We start from the raw sequence: 18,173 nt of genomic DNA on the forward strand, positions 1-18,173 counted from the left end.
GAATGTATTAGATGTTTGATAAATTTTTGTTCCTTTCTCCTGCAATCTCATTATCCAACCCAGATGCTTCCAAGGCCTATGGCTCACTCTCATACAATAATAATGCTAGCTTCATGTGCGCTGTTCTTTATGGTTTAAAAGACACTTGTCCACATGCATTCTCTCACTGAATTCAACTCTGTATGAAATGCAAAGCAGAGACAAGCACTATTTTATAGAAGGGAGAAATGGAGGCTCAGTGAGGTAAACAGCAATTTTTTCAAGTGTGAAGGAGACAAGACTAGAAGCCGAGTCTTCCCAAATATCAGTACAATGTTCTTTGCCCTTCCAAATTTCTCTTATTAAGGTTACAAGAGTGCCTTACCTATTATTTATTTCATTCAAGAAATCTAGTAGCCTCTAGCTCTGTCTCAGGCTACTATAAGAGGGACTGGCTCTCCTTGGGATGGAAAATCAAGGCAGCATGGGAATAGTCATTCTTGTGGGAGAGGAAGCCACACAAATTACTGGGAGCAACCAGCCAGGAAACAGTGGGCCAGAAATTTGTTCTGGGTCTGGTCCCAGTAACTTAGGTCCGAGTGTCCCTTAACTGTACTAAATCTTTCTCAGTGTTTTTAAATTTTATTACTTTTTTAGTAGCTTCCTGCCTCTTTATTCTCTCAAACAGAAAATCACATGGAACTTCAAAATATGAAGTACACAAAAGTAGAACTCTTCTGGTTGAAGGGGGGCTGCAGCTCCCCAGGTAGCTCGGCCAAATACAGTTTGCAAACAACTGGACTAGCAGCTTGGGGGAAGGGAGAAAGCTCCAGGTCTAACTTTCCAGAATTCTACTCATGTTATCACTTCTCGGCCTTTTGGCTAAGATCAAGTGTAGTATCTGTTCTTATCAGAATTCTACTCATCGTAACACTGCTACTGATTCCTTATGGGAATGAAAGGACTCTATGGGCCTCAGTTTCCAAATCTGTAATCTGAGGTGGTTGGATCAGTCAGCCTCTAAAGGCCCTTCCAGCATTGTGATTTCAGGAAAAGGGAACCTGGCAATCCCCACAGTGGAGAACTGTGAAGAGAAACCAGTAAAAGCAAAGCTCCATCCCTATGCCTCAGAGAGCCTTTCTGTGTCTGATGACTGAACTCAACTCTTCAGGCAGTTCTTCAAGTACTGGGTAAATGGCGTCTGGGTGGTGGACAGACAGGCAGGAAGACGGGTGCCCCACCCTCCTTTGCACAGGAAGCTAGCTACATCCTCTTTTCCCCACCCTACACAGCACATCTCCAAAGGTCCCCAGCAAAAGTAGTGGGGGCAGGGAGAAGAGGATGGAGCCTGAAAGGAAATTGAACATGCAAATCACCTCAGTGTGCTAGGAAGCCATCTGGGGGGAGGAGAATTACTGGGGCCCTGTGGAAGGGCACCGAAGCACCCCATTCTCTGCTGGGGCCCAGCTCCCCTAGCCAAAATGGCCTATGGCTGTAGGAGTCACAAGGCATTAGCTGGTACAGGTGGCAACCTGGGCCCACCCACTCCTTGCAGTGAGTTTCTCCAGCCTGAAGAGCTGGGCCTCATTTACAGGTATTTACAGTTCTTTCTTAGGGTAAGAACACAGACATGCTGTGGGTAGGTAGGTGTATGCAAGCGAACACTACAAAATAAAGGGGCTCTTCATGTTTCTCAAAGCCAAGGAGGCAGGCACCAACCTGCATGGCCACATCACCAACTCACTTTCCTGTGCCCACCCCCATAACCTGTGACTGGGGCCCAACCCTCCCCACATCCTGTTCTCAGAGAACACGTGGCTGCCTGGGGAAAGATATTGTCATTTACCACACTTCCCCTCCCTGGAGGAGGCTTTGGTTGACTGGGGAGGGAGCTAGACTTCTCTGCCTGATCAGGCTGAATAATCTGCAGTAAATCTTCCAGTTTCACAGACAGGGACAGGAAAGGTGATCAGTTAACACTAGGAGCACCTTCCACGATTGGAGGATCCATGCCTAGAGACAGAAAGTGACGGTCCAAAGCACTTCCAGAAAAATGAATTTTCTGGAAAAACACAAATTGACAAATTCTACTACATTTAGAAAATAGAAAACATGCCAATGTTCTTCCTTGATTAATGAACAAAGAGATGCAAAAATGCATTAAACTCATTTTAAAAAAAGGCTCCGAACATCATTCAAGTCTCACTACACATGGGTTTTAGATGCCTATATCAGCATTTCTGCTAAAGTAGCATGATTTGCAGAGTTTAATGAGCCTAGAGTGGCTTTGGCCACTTGGAAAAAGAAAAAGACTTCAGAACCATAGGAACAAGTCCCCCAACAAACTCAGAGGAAGGGATATTGATGGGTTATCACAGCTTGTAAGGAGGACCTTGCCCAACCACTCTGAAACAGGATTGTCCCCAATCCCATCCAGCCTGCTGCTCCCCTACAACTAATCTTGTAGCCCAATCTAACTCTTGCCCCCATCAAGGAAAAAGTTTTGTCACATAAGCCTTAAGAAAATACTGACTCTTAGCACCTGCCTCCAGTAGATGTGGTGAAGGCTGAAGAGTGGCCTTATACTTGCCCTAAGTATCTCTGTTTATAGCCACTAGCTCACAGTCTTCATATATGTCATGGTCACCTACCTGGAAACAGAGGTATAGAGAGCCAAAATAATGCCCTTGAACTCTGTGTATCTATGATTTGGGAAAGTCCTGGAGTGAGGCGGTAAGAGAGCAGGGACATGACACACCCAGCTTATTAGTTTCGGTCTCTATGTAGATTGCTATAACTTCTCTAAGAAATGGCTTTGCATTTTCTTGAGTTGATAAGGCCACATCTTTCCCTCCAAGCCACAAGCTCAGCTACCAACTTACTGAGGCCAGTAAAAATTGTTTAACCTATCCAGTCAATAGTACCAGGATTTTCAGCACCCCTACCACCACAAACATACAATTTTCATGCCCCCTAATGCTGAAGTGAACATGGATGAAATCACTCACCCCACTGCCCTGTACACACACACACACATATCAGAGGTCTTTGGGTAGAGTAAGAAGCAGCCCCCTACACTGCCCTAACTTTGATCTAGTTTCTTCAGACAGCATCCAGAAAGAGGTCCACCAGAATCTCTACAGAAATTAGCCAGCAACCTCCTTTAATGGCTCAGGGAATAGACATTGTTCCATAATCCAAAACAAGCCTTTGAAATTTACCTATAATTCTAATAAGACCTAGAAAAACAAATAAAGCCACCCCTTACCAACCTCAGCTGTTTTTGAAAGGACCTGGATCCCTGACACAGTCACATATAAATATACACACATGCTGGTTCATATACCACCAAGTTATCAGACACCCAATATGGATCAGGCCTTGAGATGATTCTATTGATTATACATCTGTGTGTGTAAAAGCAAGTGAGTGTATATTGAGAGTATTTCTTAAAAAAAAAGAGAGAGAGAGAGAGTATTTTTTATTGGGAGACAGAGACAAGAAAATATTTGGGGAATTACCATTCCATACAGCAAGGGCCGTGATAGAGGTAATCAGAGGGAAATGAGGAAACATAAAGGGGTATCCAAGCCATAATGGAGAAGGTGGGAAGATAGAAGGATTCTAGAAGAAGAGCTGACCTGTCCTGAAGGATAAATAACCCTGTCACAGGAAAAAGATATCAAAGGGAAAGGGAATCTTGTGTTGTTCGGGGAAGAGAAAGAGCATGTACAAGGACAGAGGCAAGAAATATAACATATGCCCTCCAAATGCCATAGGGAAATATGCCAAAAATCCTCTCAAAGGCACAGAGTTAAGAATCAAGGTCTCCTTTCCCAGCTCCCTGACTCTCTTCCTAGAATCTATTAGAAGATAATTAAATTAGAGACTTTTCTGCCACCGCAGTATTAGGCACTAGCTCATGAGATTTGGGGGAGAGGTATGTCACAGATATAGACAGAAATCCCTGAAGACAAATCAGACAAGGCGGTCTAATATACGAGATATTGGTAGGAAGCTGGCTGTTTTACAGAGCCCCACCGAGGCACCGGCTTAGCTTAATGAGCACTCCCTACCCTAGCTTCCACAAACCTTGGGGGAATCACTCTCCAGAACTTGAAAGAGTCTACCACAACCTACTTTCTGTCCATGTGGAAAACCTGTCCACCTACAGATAGAACTGGAAGGGTGACCAGACTAAGAGCCCCCACCCTGCCCACCCCACCACCCACTCTCCCCTTTACTCTACCTCTCTCTCTCTCTCTCACACACACACCACAGAGGAAGCATGTGAAAGCTACCAGAATACCAGCAAGGAAGCAGCAGGGGGAGGGGCTTGGGGTGGGCCTTCTGCAAAGCGGCGGGGGCCCACTGATTTCACAAATCATTTTGCCCTCTTGAGTAAGGTTCCTCTAATTATTTTCTCCTCTGTACATCCTCTATTCTTTGCACCCCATGACCATCCTGTCTAACCTGGGTCTCATATACCTTTTCTCTTTTTCCCCATTCCCTCATCCTGGGACTTTTAAGCTCCCCAGGGCTGGAGCTTCTCTTTACAAAGTAACAGACATACCTATACAGATTCTCAGACTGCAGTGGAAGGCACTGCGGGGCTGGCCACAAACTAGGCTAGTCATTGGCATCACTGTTTCAAATACTGGTTTCCTCATCTATTAAAAAAAAAATCATACAAAGATTGTACAGTACAGGGAGCACTAGATTAGAGGCAAAACCTAACTGGGGTCCTAAAATTCTCTGATCTCAAATACTTAAAGAGAGACAAATATGATAAAAGAAATAAATGGGACATTTATCAAGCACATTCAATATCTTAGGCACCCTTCATGGTGTACTTTCACAATCATGATCTCTTCTCTCTCTCATAAATCCCAAGGAAGTGGGTATCATTAGTATTCCCATTTTAAAGATGGAAAACTAAGGTTCAGAAAGGTTAAATGCCTTACTCAAGGTCATGTAGCTATAAATAGTGGTAGAAAATGATTCTACATAACTGGCCTACTTTATTTATTTTATGGCTACTACCCTCCTTTCTCTCAAGTCCACTTGAACAACATTGACCAGACCCACACCCAAAACAGTCATGGGAAAACCTGAGGCAACTCTCTTTAGAATGCTCACCATTAATTGTCACCTTAAAACCATTTAAGCTAACCTCACTCACTATCTAAAAATATGGTTTATTCCTTAAAGGTCAGAAACATTTGTGCATATTCTCCAAGTCTTCCACACTATTGGGGGTAGAGACGTAGGACTTGGGGACATTGAGAAAGGGAAAAGAAGGAAGAGCCCTGGTGAGTACTGTTTACCACCTTGTGCCCTGGTAACCCCTGGTCAGGAATCTCAGTGGTTAATAGCCTGAAGTTGGGTGGCCATTTACAATCCTAGGTGTGTTTGGGGAAGGGTAGGCATAGCAGAAGAAAGAAGAGAAGGCATTCAGGAGCAGCTCCAGTGCAACAATTCTTATAACTCTGACCTTTCCAGGAGAGTGACTCAGCCTTGGCACCATACTCTCTCTATTCCAGGATTCTCAAAGACTTGGCATGAATGGACATGGGTGCCTGAAAAGGCATGTACCCACATAAACACACAATAGCTAAAATAGTACAAACCTCCTATCCCCACCAGAACACTAGGTATAAGGGCTACAGAAAGAGCTGGGAACGCCTCCCTGCAGGGGTAGGCCTATCACTAGAGCTACACTATAGTGATATCCCCATAACTCCAAACAGTCTCAGTGTCTTACTACAAAAGTACCCCAAATTCCTCTTCTAAGGCATGGTCTCACAAGAACATAAAGGAAGCACCTTTTCAAAAGCCAGGTTTGATTTTGGGAGGCTCAGCAAAGCCAGGGATGAAGTGTGGAGGAAGGAACAGAAAGAGCTAGCCCCAGCTCTGGAATACGCTGTTTAGAACAGCTTTGGACTGTTGTGTTTTTGTTTTCAAATCTCCCTAATTACTATCAATAGCAGCTGTGTACTTATCAGATTTGGGGCCATCTGAGATGAAAAGCTGTCTTACACAGGAAGAATGAGCTAGAGGAAAGTATCATCTATTAGGTTCTTTCTACTCCAAGAGGAATACAATTTTAATTCTAATCCCCATGACTATGACTCCAAGTGTACATGAGAAGGAAACAGAATGGGTTGGTTAGTAACCAACATGGAAAGGGCTGCCTACAAGCAGCCCAATCATAAATTAGGGTTCAAAGGCCTAACATGTATGTACCTGATTCAGGAAAGAGGTGACTATAAAGGAGTCATGAGTTTATAAGAAATTGGTATATAATAAATTGGGAATATAAAGCATAGACTACCAGGGGTTAAACTATTTCTGGGGGCCATATATGATCTTTGTTGCATATTCCTCTTTTTTTTTCTTTTTAAACATTGCTTTTTAAAATGTGACTTCACTGAGAAAATACCAAATGGCAGATGGCACTGGTGCTGTGAGAGGGCCCGGAGGTGCAGAGCTCATAGAGGCAAGGACAAGGAGCAGATCCCTGTCACCAAGCTGGGCCACCTGGTCAAGGACATGAATATCAAGCTCCTGGCAGAGATCTATCTATTTTCCCCGCCCATCAAGGAATTTGAGATCACTGACTTTTTCCTGGGAGCATCCCTCAAAGAGGAAGTTTTGAAGATTATGCCAGTGCAAAAACAGACCTACATTGGCCAGAGGACCTGGTTCAAGGCATTTGTCATCATCAGGGACTATAATGGCCATGTCAATCTGGGTATTAAGTGTTCCAAGGAGGTAGCCACTGCCATCCGTGGGGCCATCATCCTGGCCAAGATCTCCATCATCCCTGTGTGGCAAGGCTACTAGTGGAATAAGACCAGCGAGTCCGACACCATCCCTTGCAAGGTGACTGGCCACTCTTGCTCTGTGCTGGTACGCCTCATACCAGGCCCTTGTGCCCTAGAAGCTGATGATGATAGCCAGTAAGATGAAAACTATGCCTCAGCCAGTGACTGTACTGCCAACCCGGACAACTTTGCCAAGGCTACCTTTGATGCTATCTCCAAGACCTATAGTTAGTTATCTCACACTTGACCTCCGGAAAAGGACTGTGTTCACCAAGTTTCCCTATCAGTAGATCACTGATTATCTTATAAAGACCCACACCAGAATTTCTGTGCAGAGGACCGAGGCTCCAGCTGTGGCCACCAAATAATTTTATACAAGAAAAATAAAATGAATTAAGCTCATTTAAATAATATGAAACCTATTCTTACAATACATACAAAAACAGGCCTAGAAGGCAAGATTGACAACTGCTAGACTATAACAAATATTGGCAGGCTAGTAACTCCACATACTATCTGCAATGCCTAAAACTGGCAATAATTGCTCTCTTCACATTCTACTTTCCTTAGAAGATGGGCAGCAAGGGTATTATCTGAAGGTTAGCCAAAAATAAGTAACCCGCACAATCATACACAGTAGCCTACTCCCTTCCTAAGTAAAGACATTGGGGGAAAAATAGGTGATAAGCTTAGACCATTAACCATCTTCCCCAAAGGCTCTTCACATGCCAAAAAGGCCCTGGGCCAAGCTGATCTCCTCAGTAGGAGACCCCAGGCCAAGAGCTGAGACAAGAAGTGCCTAGCCACTAGGCCGTTGGCTCCAACCTCAGGCCTTGAAGAGAAAGAGGCATGCTTGAAGAAGAAAAAAGCAAAAAGGAGACCACCCCACATGGCCTATTAAGGGTGCAAAAAATAAAGGAACATATGTGGCTTGTTTACCTCCTTATCCCTCTAGAAAAGGTTTGGAGAATAAAATGAAATCAAGTTGGAGATGCCTAACTCAGTGGGAGGGAGAGCTACAAGTGAAACTAATGCAAATCACAAAGTTCCAAGGTTAAAGGCCTCCATAGTCCATACAGCATGCAAGCCTTTTTCACCTCTGGACTAGATCTAGGATCCTCAGGGTCCAGTTAGTATTTCTCTTACAAGGAAGTGGTAAGAAGAAAAACATTCAGGAGTGCTCACCTTCTAACCTCCCACACCATGCCCCTGCTCCTCACACTTGCCCCTACTGTAGAAAAAAAAAGAAAAAAAAAGAAAAAGAAAAACATGTACGTAGAAAGCATGTGTACCCTAAAAGTCAATTACTACTAAAAACTGTGGGCTTCTAGATACAAGGAGTGCCATGGATGGCCAATGCTCAGACACAGCCTGTTTCTCATTAGCTTCCAGATTCTTCCCCCAGGAGATAGAGGGTTTCTATGGGATCTAGTCTGACTCAAGGGAGGGAACAGGCGAAGAAATGCCTTCAAACCAATTCAGTAGCTACTGAATACCTGCAAACTGTGGGGCAGGGTCCTGGACACTGAGAATATTGAGATTACGACAAGCTCTTATGTCAAGGGGCTCTTCATCTAGTAGTGAAAAGATGTAATTACTGGATCCCACAGAATGCAGTGTGTGCTATATCCACCCTAAAACTCCCAGTCACCTTTCTACCTATAAAAGTTCCTTTGGAGGCTGGTGGGGAAATAAAAAGAAACCAAGATGTCCTCCTGGTGCTGCCTGGTACTCCATTGTAAATACCTTCTTGTGCCTCTGGAAGGACCTAGAACACAGTTCCTTTTCATACCATAGGATTTTATTCTCTCATTGGGTTGCCACATATAAAACAGTGGAAAATAATCAAAGACCACACTATGATGTGGTTCCAGCACTTGTTATAGAGCTTGGTGCACTCTTAACATATAGGAACAGCAAGAGCTGAGGCCTAGTCAGATGTAAAGACCATCCAGCAGAAGCAGGAAGCAGAGAACAAGCAGTCTTCAGTTCCGAAGCACCTTGCCTTGGACACAAGACAGGGTTTCAGCCCAGCACTCCATATAGAGCTGAGGAGTGAAGTCACCAGGTCCATAAGCTCTTATCAACTCCCTGTAATGTTCCCACCAACTGAATGCCTTGGTGCCCACAGCATTATTCACTTCCCATCCTGTTCTATCCCCTACCACCACCGCCATCACTGGTCTGCTCATGCCCAGACAGTGAATTTGTACTCTGAAGAGAGTCACTTACCTCTCTTGGGTCCAGTTAGTTACTTTGAACTCTATCCTTTCCTCCAGCACTTGGAGGAGAGGGGCACATATCTCATCCAGGCCTAACGATAAAATTTAAAGAATGCCCAATTAAGCTATTAGGGCCACCTTTACCTTCAGCTACAAAGGTGAAATAAAAAGAGCCCTGGACAGAGATTCGGCTCAACTCAGCGGTAACCATTCTGTGTTGCCATGACATAGGCCTCCTCTTTCTCAGACTGTTTTCTTGGATGTAACATAGACTTCAATTAGGAATGTAGTTATCAACCCTGGCCCAACATTAGAATATTGTAGGGTAGCTCTTAAAAAATATTCATGTCTAAAGCTCTAAGCCATCATAATTAAACAGAGTCTACCTGTGCTTCCACAAGCTGACCAAGATCAACTGCATAGGCAAGCTGGACTTCCCCAGTGGATGAGAAGGCAAGGAGCCTAGCTGGCCCCATGGAAAACTCAGCCCCCTACTATAAGAAGGGCAACTCTAACAGTTAAACTCAACCTTTATTCTGGCCCCTAGGACCACTAAAGTCATAAGTTCACATTTCTCCCTTTTCTCAACCATGTTTCCCCAAGGAAAAAAAGATTACAATATATCAGCATTAGTAAGTTCAATTTCACATGCTTTGACATCAAGCAAGAATTATGACTTTTCCTTCTTCAAAAGGACCAGGCTTATCTGCCATTATGACCTGTATTTATCCATCTGCCACATCTCATTTCTATGGCCTAACTTTCAGGGCCTCACATCCTACACAGAGGATGGTGACAAGGGAGAACTGTTCTCTGTTTCCACAGCCTTTGGCTACTCTAGTGACACATTTCCCTGTGACTGTGTCACATTCCTGAGGGCTTATCAACTACTTATGACCAGAGATTATATGGCCAAGAACTACATTAAACTGTCTATCTCATAATATCATCTTATCACCTGTTTCTGGTGGGTTCCCTAAGAACTACCTTTTTAGAGCACCACTTTCTTCTCCACTCAGATCAGGCCTGGACTGACTCTTGACACCCTCACCTGCCTACCCCTCTACCCAGTTATGTTCCTGAATATTCCCAAGGCCCCTCTATGAAGGTCTCCTCTCCAAAAGCTAGACATAACTGACAACCTCCAACCTCTCAGAGCTCATAGAGTTACCATTTGGCCCAGTTCTCCACAAAATGAGAACATTTATTTTTGAGATGTGTACCACCATTCCCTACCCAAGATGGAGCAGACCAGCCTCCATTGTTAGGGGAAAGTAACATTTCTGAATCAATCATAGACTTTCAGAGCAGAAATGGCCCTCAGAGATCAGCCAAACCACTCCTTGTAAAACAGACCATGGCCATAAAAAGGGGCAAGGGCTTGGCCAAAACTTCCCTGGGAAGCTAGCAGCAGCACCCAGACTAAACTCCAGTTCTTTAACTCCAGAATAGTGCTCTTTCCATAATTCTCTAATATCTCCTCCACTCAACGAGTTGCAACAATGTTCAGGCTCCCATCAAGGTAAAAATAAGACCCTATATTAGCGAGGCCTAAGTAGTCCTCAAACAATTCTCACTCCCTGGAACAGGGGAAGGGTCTAATGTTTTAAACTGAAACTTCCTTTCTAGTCTCAGAACCTGGCCCAACCATAACTAGAGGTTAAGTCCAGGCCTTTATGAAACAACACATGGGTCCCCTGTCCACATCCCACCTCATACAGAGTCTAAAACCAAACTTTTCTGTTTCCTACTCATGTTTTGTCTCCCTTATTCACTAGCTAAGTAATTTTTGCAGAGTCACTTAACCTCTTTGAGCCTCAGTTTCCCTGTATGAAAAAGTGGAGATAATAATTCCTAATCTGTCAACTGGAGTTAATAAATATCAAATGACATAATAGTGGTAAAAAGGGCTTTGACAATTATGATGTATACCATAAACAGAGAACTATCAGTATCTGTATGGGACCTTTTTTTTTTTGGTCCAGACATGGGGTGAGAAAAGCTAGGAACACTGGAAAATATTTGCAGGGCAATGCCAGCCAATCTGTGAAGGGATTACTTCAATTCATATCTGACAGGTTTGTTTTAAACAAGGAACTACTTGGAAAGCAGGAAGGCATCTCCTAAATTTATACCTCCCTCCCAGAGGAACTTGCCAAGGGAATTCTCTACCTCTTTCAAGGTTTCTTCAGTCTTGGCTCTTCCTAACAAAGGTTGAATCCCAGTGGAGTTATGGGAAGAGAAAACTATTCAAACCCTCCCTGGAATAACAGTCCATGTAGGGACTAGTGGTCTTTTCTACTTGCACTCTGAAGGTTGTCTCCCTCTCAATCCCGCTCTCATGAATTTGTCACCCCTACCTGAGTTCACAGCCTGGAGGGATGATCAGTGAGGGTATAAATGACCTGGGAAGTAGAATCCCATCACTTCCCTTGCCCTGAAGGCCAAAGCTCACCATTTTCCTTGTGGTAAGGTCAATCATCCATATGACCTATGAATAATTCAGCTGTAGCAATCCAACCACTTTACTTTGGAAATTTTTTGGAAATATCTACCTAATTACATCTTGTTTGGACTATCAGAACAGCCAAGGGAGTTTGCATTCCCTGGGTTTATATGGCTTAGGACAAACAGGCCATCCACAGGTAGCTGGGAGAAGAAAGTTTTGTTATGGATAGTTGAGAGCTGACTATATGGCAATGCATCATTGATTCCAAATGGTCTATAAATGAGCTGTTCCATAGAAGTGAACTGTTCCTGATAACTAAGTCTTATTTACTCTTTTAAGAATCATAATCATTCTTAATGGTGAGGCAAAAGTCTTTCATCCACTGACACACTCTACTGTCTTTGTCAACAGAGGCTGTTAAAACATAATTTAAGCTTCTCTAGGCACCTGAATCCTGTATGCTTGATTTTCTACAGAACTAACATTTGAAGGCTTTCCAGTGTTCTCTTATTCACGTTTCCCACCAATTCTGAGGCTATCATGATCATCCTCACTTTACCAATAAAAAAAAAATTAGGAGGATCAGGGAGATTAAGGGACTTACTCAAGATCACAACCACAATCGGCAATGAAACACAGATCTTCCTTCCTATAACCATGGCCTACAATAAATGCCTAGAGATACTTTGGATCCGAGCCTTCTGAAGTAAACCAAAAAATTCTTCAAAATGCCATTCCCTTTCCCTTTTTGGAGTCTGATCTCAGAACCTTGCTTTCTCTGCCCCACAAGGATTCAGAAAGCTTCAATAACTCAGAATCTGTTTGTCTAAAGCTTCCTGTTTGTCTAAAGGGGAAGGCAATGCCTGCAGTGGCCTCTAGGACTAGCCCACTCAAGGTCATCTTCTGGTGGCAGAGGCTCCAGGATTACAGGCTGGGCAAGCAGAAGCTCTGCTCCACCCACTGTTAAAGTCTGGGAACAAAGAAGACAAGAGAAAGGCGGGGCGATGGGGGGGATGCCATGAGTGAGCAGAAAACAACCTGCATTTCTGGTAATTCTGCTTCTCCTTGCCTGGCCTGGCTCCTTCAACAAGATCAATATTCTCAAACTAGCAAGATTTTAAGACCAGGAGCAGCCACTGGGCTAGAATTTTTCTTCAAAATATATTGTATGTTTATTTGTATTTCACAAGTCTCTATCCTCCTCAACTTTTCAACTGGATGGCTCAACTACAGCTGACTGTTTTGCAATATTCTACTTTCCTGCCACCTGGACAAGATCCCTGGTAAGTATGGGGCTGGGGGTGGAACCTAATCCAGCTTCACTGCTCTTCTTTGGGGAAGACTGGAAAGGCATGTGTCCCTTCACCAACCCCACACACACACACACACACACACACACACACACACACACACCTGCCTTGCAGCACTTATGTCTAACCTCAGACAGCTACGACAGCCAGAGATCTTCTGAGAAACAGGGTTCTCAGTTCTCAGTCAGGTAATGTTTGGAATCAAACTACCCCAAACTGGCAAAACCACAGAAGGTGGGGCTATGTAAAGTACAGGAAAGTGGTATACCCGTACTACCAATTACTCCACTATGCACTACTGCCAAACACTTCACTAAGATCATTTAGGCACAGTTGAGATCAGACCAATCTCTAGATGTGGGGTCTACTGAGCTTAGAAAGGAGAGCAGCTTTCATCATCCTATCCTTCATCCCAACAGAAGGGCCATGATTCCCACCTTCTCTAGAAAGCCTTCTCTCTCAGGCAGGCAAGCCCCTACACCATTCCCTTTATTTTCCATTTGACAAAGACTATAGGCCCATTTCATTTGTATGGATTTTAAAGTGTTCCACTCATTTGATAACTTGCTTATTAATGAGCTCATACAGACATTAAAATCTGATTTGACATGAAAAGATGGCTGCCACATAGTAATAAAAAAAAGTTGCAGAACTGTATGGATTTGTGTTATATGCGTGTTTAAAGCTATATGTATACAAATGCATTTAAAAAGGAGTCTCAGTTCATAAAACTGGTTAACTGGTGATTCTCTCTGGGAAACTGAGTCAGGGGCAGAAGACAGAGAATTTTATATTTTTCAGTGCTGTTTCATTTCTTACAGCAAATATGTATTAGTTACATAATAAAAAAAAAACACAAATCAAAAATTACACAATAAAGTCTATCTGTATTTAAGTCTGCCCTACCAAACAGTACGGACTGTCTATTGCATGGTGTCTAGCACAGCACTGTAAGAAACAAAAAAAATTCCTTTAAAGACAAGATGACTATCACAGGAATATAAAATACAGCATAGGGAATATAGTGAATAATATTGTAATAACTATGTGTGGTGTCAAGTGGGTACTAGATTTATCAGGGGGTTCACTTTGTATCTTATATAAATATCTAACCAACTATGCTGTACACCTGAAATTAATACAATATTGAATATCGACTGTAATTGAATTTTTTAATTTTAAAAATAAGTTAAATAAACAAAAAATAAATAAAATTTTTAGAGGCTCTCACTATTTTAGGAAACCCAACCCTATCTAGTTGGCTTAAACCTATACCTCCCAAATGCTGGCCACATCCCTCTCTTAGCAGTGGATGGGAGAAAGAGTACCTCCTATTGCTCCCCAAATTAGCCGACCTTGAATAAAACATGCCCAAATCTGCAAAGATATGCAGCTCTGTGCCTTAAGGCAGCCTAGGTGATAGTGGTGGCAACAGCAGGAACTGCAGAACATAGCTGCTAAGTGCCCAAACCTGATGATCTATAGGACTTCCCTGCTGTCCTCCCCTGATTTGTGCCTGGCCTGCCTATCCCTGAGTACAGTAGCCAACTCAATTCCTAAACCTTGAGTGCACAAACCTCTCTGGATTAGGTTATGCAATTCAGACGTGCTTGCTGGCCATGCCACAATGAGCAGCACACATACAAAAAAAATTGAATTGGGTAATGCTTCAAATATGTACTCCAGGGCCAAACTCTACGTTGCTTCACAAAGGCAGACAGAAACGCTCGCATGGCCGCCTGTTAGAATACACTAAAATGTTTGTTGGAATATTCTCCCTTGGCATGAACACTATTGTATTGTGTGAAGACATGGGAAAAGGGAGTGGAAATTGGATGTGAATAAGCTGGCCACTCACAGGTAAACAGGCTCTCCAAGGTACATAAGGGGGACATCTTCTTCCCATTCCTTTGCATTACTCAACTCCATTCTGCCAGGGCCAAGATGGGTCCACGTTATGTAATTTTCAATGGGCCGTGAGGATTGTTGTTTGGCTTTCTAGTAGACCTAGCCAAAGGAGTCTGTGGAAGACAATTCCAATTTGACCATAGTAGCTATTAATGTACCTATTCAACAAATATTTGTTGAGCACTTCTATGCCAGGCACTGTGCTAGGTACTATGGATACAGTGGGTAGTGGGAAACCATCCTTGTTCTCATGAAGCTTATATTCTTAATGGCTTAGGCTGATACAATGGAAAGAATACACACCTGAGAGTCTTGGCTTCAAGATCTGCTTCTGCCCTTGACTTACTAAGTGACCTTGAACAAGGCCCTCTCTCTTGTTTGTCTTATAGTTGACCAACAGATCTTCCATAGATTCAAAAAATTTGCTTCCTTTACAAAACATAAAATCTCAAGTGGATTGTGTGTTTTCAAATGGCCAGGACAACAGCAAGAAGCCATGGGTAGTATGTAGAGAAAACAAAAAGCACCCTAGATAGAGGAGAATTTCCATCCAATGATCTTAAATTTGGCTTGATGGTTCCCCATGAGCTGTTTGCTCAAGACAGGTGGGATAGGCAGGCCTTTGAACAGCATATAGTCAGTAACAGACACAGAGACATGTCCTTCCAATAGCGCATGTCAAGCTTGGGGACAAAGGACTGAAAGGTGCCTAGTTTCACTGCAGCTTCTATAAATACTTCCACCAACAGGAATATTAGAAAACCCTCTACTCTAGTACCACTCATTTGATGTTAAAGAGTTGAAGAGAGGGTGGCATCTCCCTCCCTAGCCACTCGTGGCCATTCTTGAGTAGGGCTGTGCTGGGGCCAGTTGGAGCCAACTGCTTAGGTGAGTGGGGAGATGGGACTTCCCTGCATACCTCCTACTAAAAGTACCAAACTGTGGAGCACCTACAGGAATGCTTGCTCAGGGGAACCATAGCATCTGGTATTCTGGGCTCAGAGACTTGATGGGAAAACACATATAAAACAGAAATTTAAGAGGTCAACTGGAACAAAAATTCTGGGGTATCCTGGGCCTACCATCCCTCCCCTGTTCCCTGAACCTCACACGGCACTTTCAGATACATTAGTGCCTAAATCTTCACCATAACCCTAATAAGTAGGGTGCTCATTCAATTTCACAGATAGGAAACTAATATTGGGAATGGTTTAGAAAATTTGTACTGATATGCCTAAGCCAGCAAGACTCTCTCAGGGCTCTCCCTCCACTAGGTGCTAATGCATCCTTCCCTTCTCCAAGCTGTATTTTCTCTATGACTAGTGACTAGTATGTCCTACCAGGTGCTCATCCAACACTGTTGGGTCCCTTGCATACATTATTGCTGCTTCTCCCTTTCCATGTCTGTCACTTATTATGTACTCTTCAAAGGCATGCCCATCCTTAACCAACTCCACCTGGACAACAACCCTTTTTTGAGGCAGAAGAGTTAGAAACTTTCAAATTCACAAGTTTACTGAAGGAGAAATCCTGAGAGCCTAAATGACTGCAATAGCACATGGTAAATAAAATAATTCTTACAAAGTACAGTGGGCATACAGAAGATGGTACAACTAATATTACCTGGAAGTATTAAAGAAAACTTCCAGTGGAAGTGACATAGAATGGGGGAGGTGAAAAGACACCTGACATTTCAAGCTGAAAGAAAAAACAATGCACTAGAGCTAAAAGATATAAGAGATATGGTTTACTTGGGGAAACTTGATTCCACAAAGCTACAGCGTAGAGTACACATAGGGTTTCAGATTTTTTTCTTGGTCACATTCACTGCAGTGTTATAAATACTGGCAAATGCTGGGAGTAATATAAATGCTCCCTTAAAGGGGAATAGATAAATTATAACATAGCCATTTAATGGAATTTTATAAAGCCATTCAAATGTTCATTTTTAAAACAAAATATCATTTACCTAAGTTTTTAGTGATATGTTAAGTAGGGATAAAGAAGTAGTATTTTATATATACCATGATTGTATCATGGAAAACTAAGGTACATATATGAACTGTGACAAGGAATACACATAAATAATAATATTATGTTAAAATGGTTGGCTTATAGAAGAGTTCTCCTTCTATGTGCTAAACTTTCTCATATACCATGTCAGGTTTTATAAAAAGGGGAAATATAAAAATGAATAAAGAACCACTTTTCTTTCATTTGACTGCTCTTTCATTGTCCCCTTCTCCCCTCTCCACCTGCTTGCCTACTTTCCCTCATCAAAAGCCATTCTAATCTACAACCTGCAACCAAAATCCTTAACAACCCATGTAAGGCCCCTAGGAAGGAAAGACTACCGGCAAGGTGGCCGATCCTAGCAGCAACCTCCTGCATGGCCAAGAGGCTGTTCCAGCTCAATGCTGGGGAAGAATCTTCCACACAAAATCATTATTCAGCTCTGTTCAACTAACCCTTCTCTGAAAACTGTCCTAGGAACTTTTCCCTAAGGAAGACAGGCACGAAGAAGACTTCTATCTTGCTCTCTCTCCAGGAGGCTCAGGCGAGGTAAAGATCAAGCTCATGGCCAACTCCTAAGTGGCTGATCTATAGCCTGGGATCCCTGATTCACAAGTAAGTTCTGTTCAAAGTGTTACTAAGAGGAAGAAGGATGAAAAGAGATCTAGGCAAGGGTACACTTGCTTATATCCCATCAGCCCATCGGGCCCTCATGGAAAATTCAGAAATCCCTTTCCTTTGATCTCCAGATCTAACACCAAAAGAAGTCATATTCACAAAATGCAGGATCAGTTGAAGGCTTAAAGCCAGGAGTGTGGCAATCTTCCTCACTAGAAATCCCTCCCCTTTACACCACCCAAGCCCACATAACCCAGCTCTCCCCATTCATGGGCAACATAGATATTAGTGATTCAAACAGAGGAAGGGGAAGGGGGAGCTTAGCAATTTAAGACTTAGCCAATAGCAAATTTCATAGTCCTAAAGAGAGATGTTTTGGAGGAAAGGGCAAGAGGAAGTCAAATCTCCTTTGCATTCAATTTTGATTTGTTTCTTGGTGTTCTCCTTCCCTGCTGGCACAATGACCAATTCAAGGGTCTTCTATTCTTCCTGGAGTTACCAATGACCCAAAGTAGCCATCAACTGTTTGCAGGCTGGACTCCAAGGCCCCACCCAAAACACTCAGTCAACGATTGTCTTTCGAGTCAGGACACCCACAGTAAGCTCTGTGGTAGGTGGATAATATACCTCTAATCAGAGCTCACTGAAATAGAGAGAGCTACTTAGACTACTTACACTTTGATAGCTGGGGGTAGGGGTGGGGAGAGAGCGACACTCCCAATGCCATTCTAAAGAGGAATGAGTAACCTCTCTCCTTTATGTTAAACACTTTCCAAGAACCCCTTATTATCTTCTTAAAGACTGAGCACAAATAATCAGAAAGTCAGAAAAAGCCAAAGTTTTCATT

At 43.0% G+C, this 18,173-nt stretch overlaps 2 pseudogenes; both read left to right on the forward strand.

Moving 5' to 3' along the window:
• Nucleotides 1-841: 841 nt before the first annotated feature.
• On the forward strand, nucleotides 842-949 carry LOC120593592 (uncharacterized; annotated as a pseudogene).
• A 5,537-nt stretch (nucleotides 950-6,486) lies between these two features.
• Nucleotides 6,487-7,174, forward strand: LOC120593575 (40S ribosomal protein S2-like; annotated as a pseudogene).
• Nucleotides 7,175-18,173: the final 10,999 nt, after the last annotated feature.

Source organism: Pteropus medius, unplaced genomic scaffold, assembly GCF_902729225.1.
Source record: "Pteropus medius unplaced genomic scaffold, Ma_sr-lr_union100, whole genome shotgun sequence".
NCBI classification, from domain to species: Eukaryota; Metazoa; Chordata; class Mammalia; order Chiroptera; family Pteropodidae; genus Pteropus; species Pteropus medius.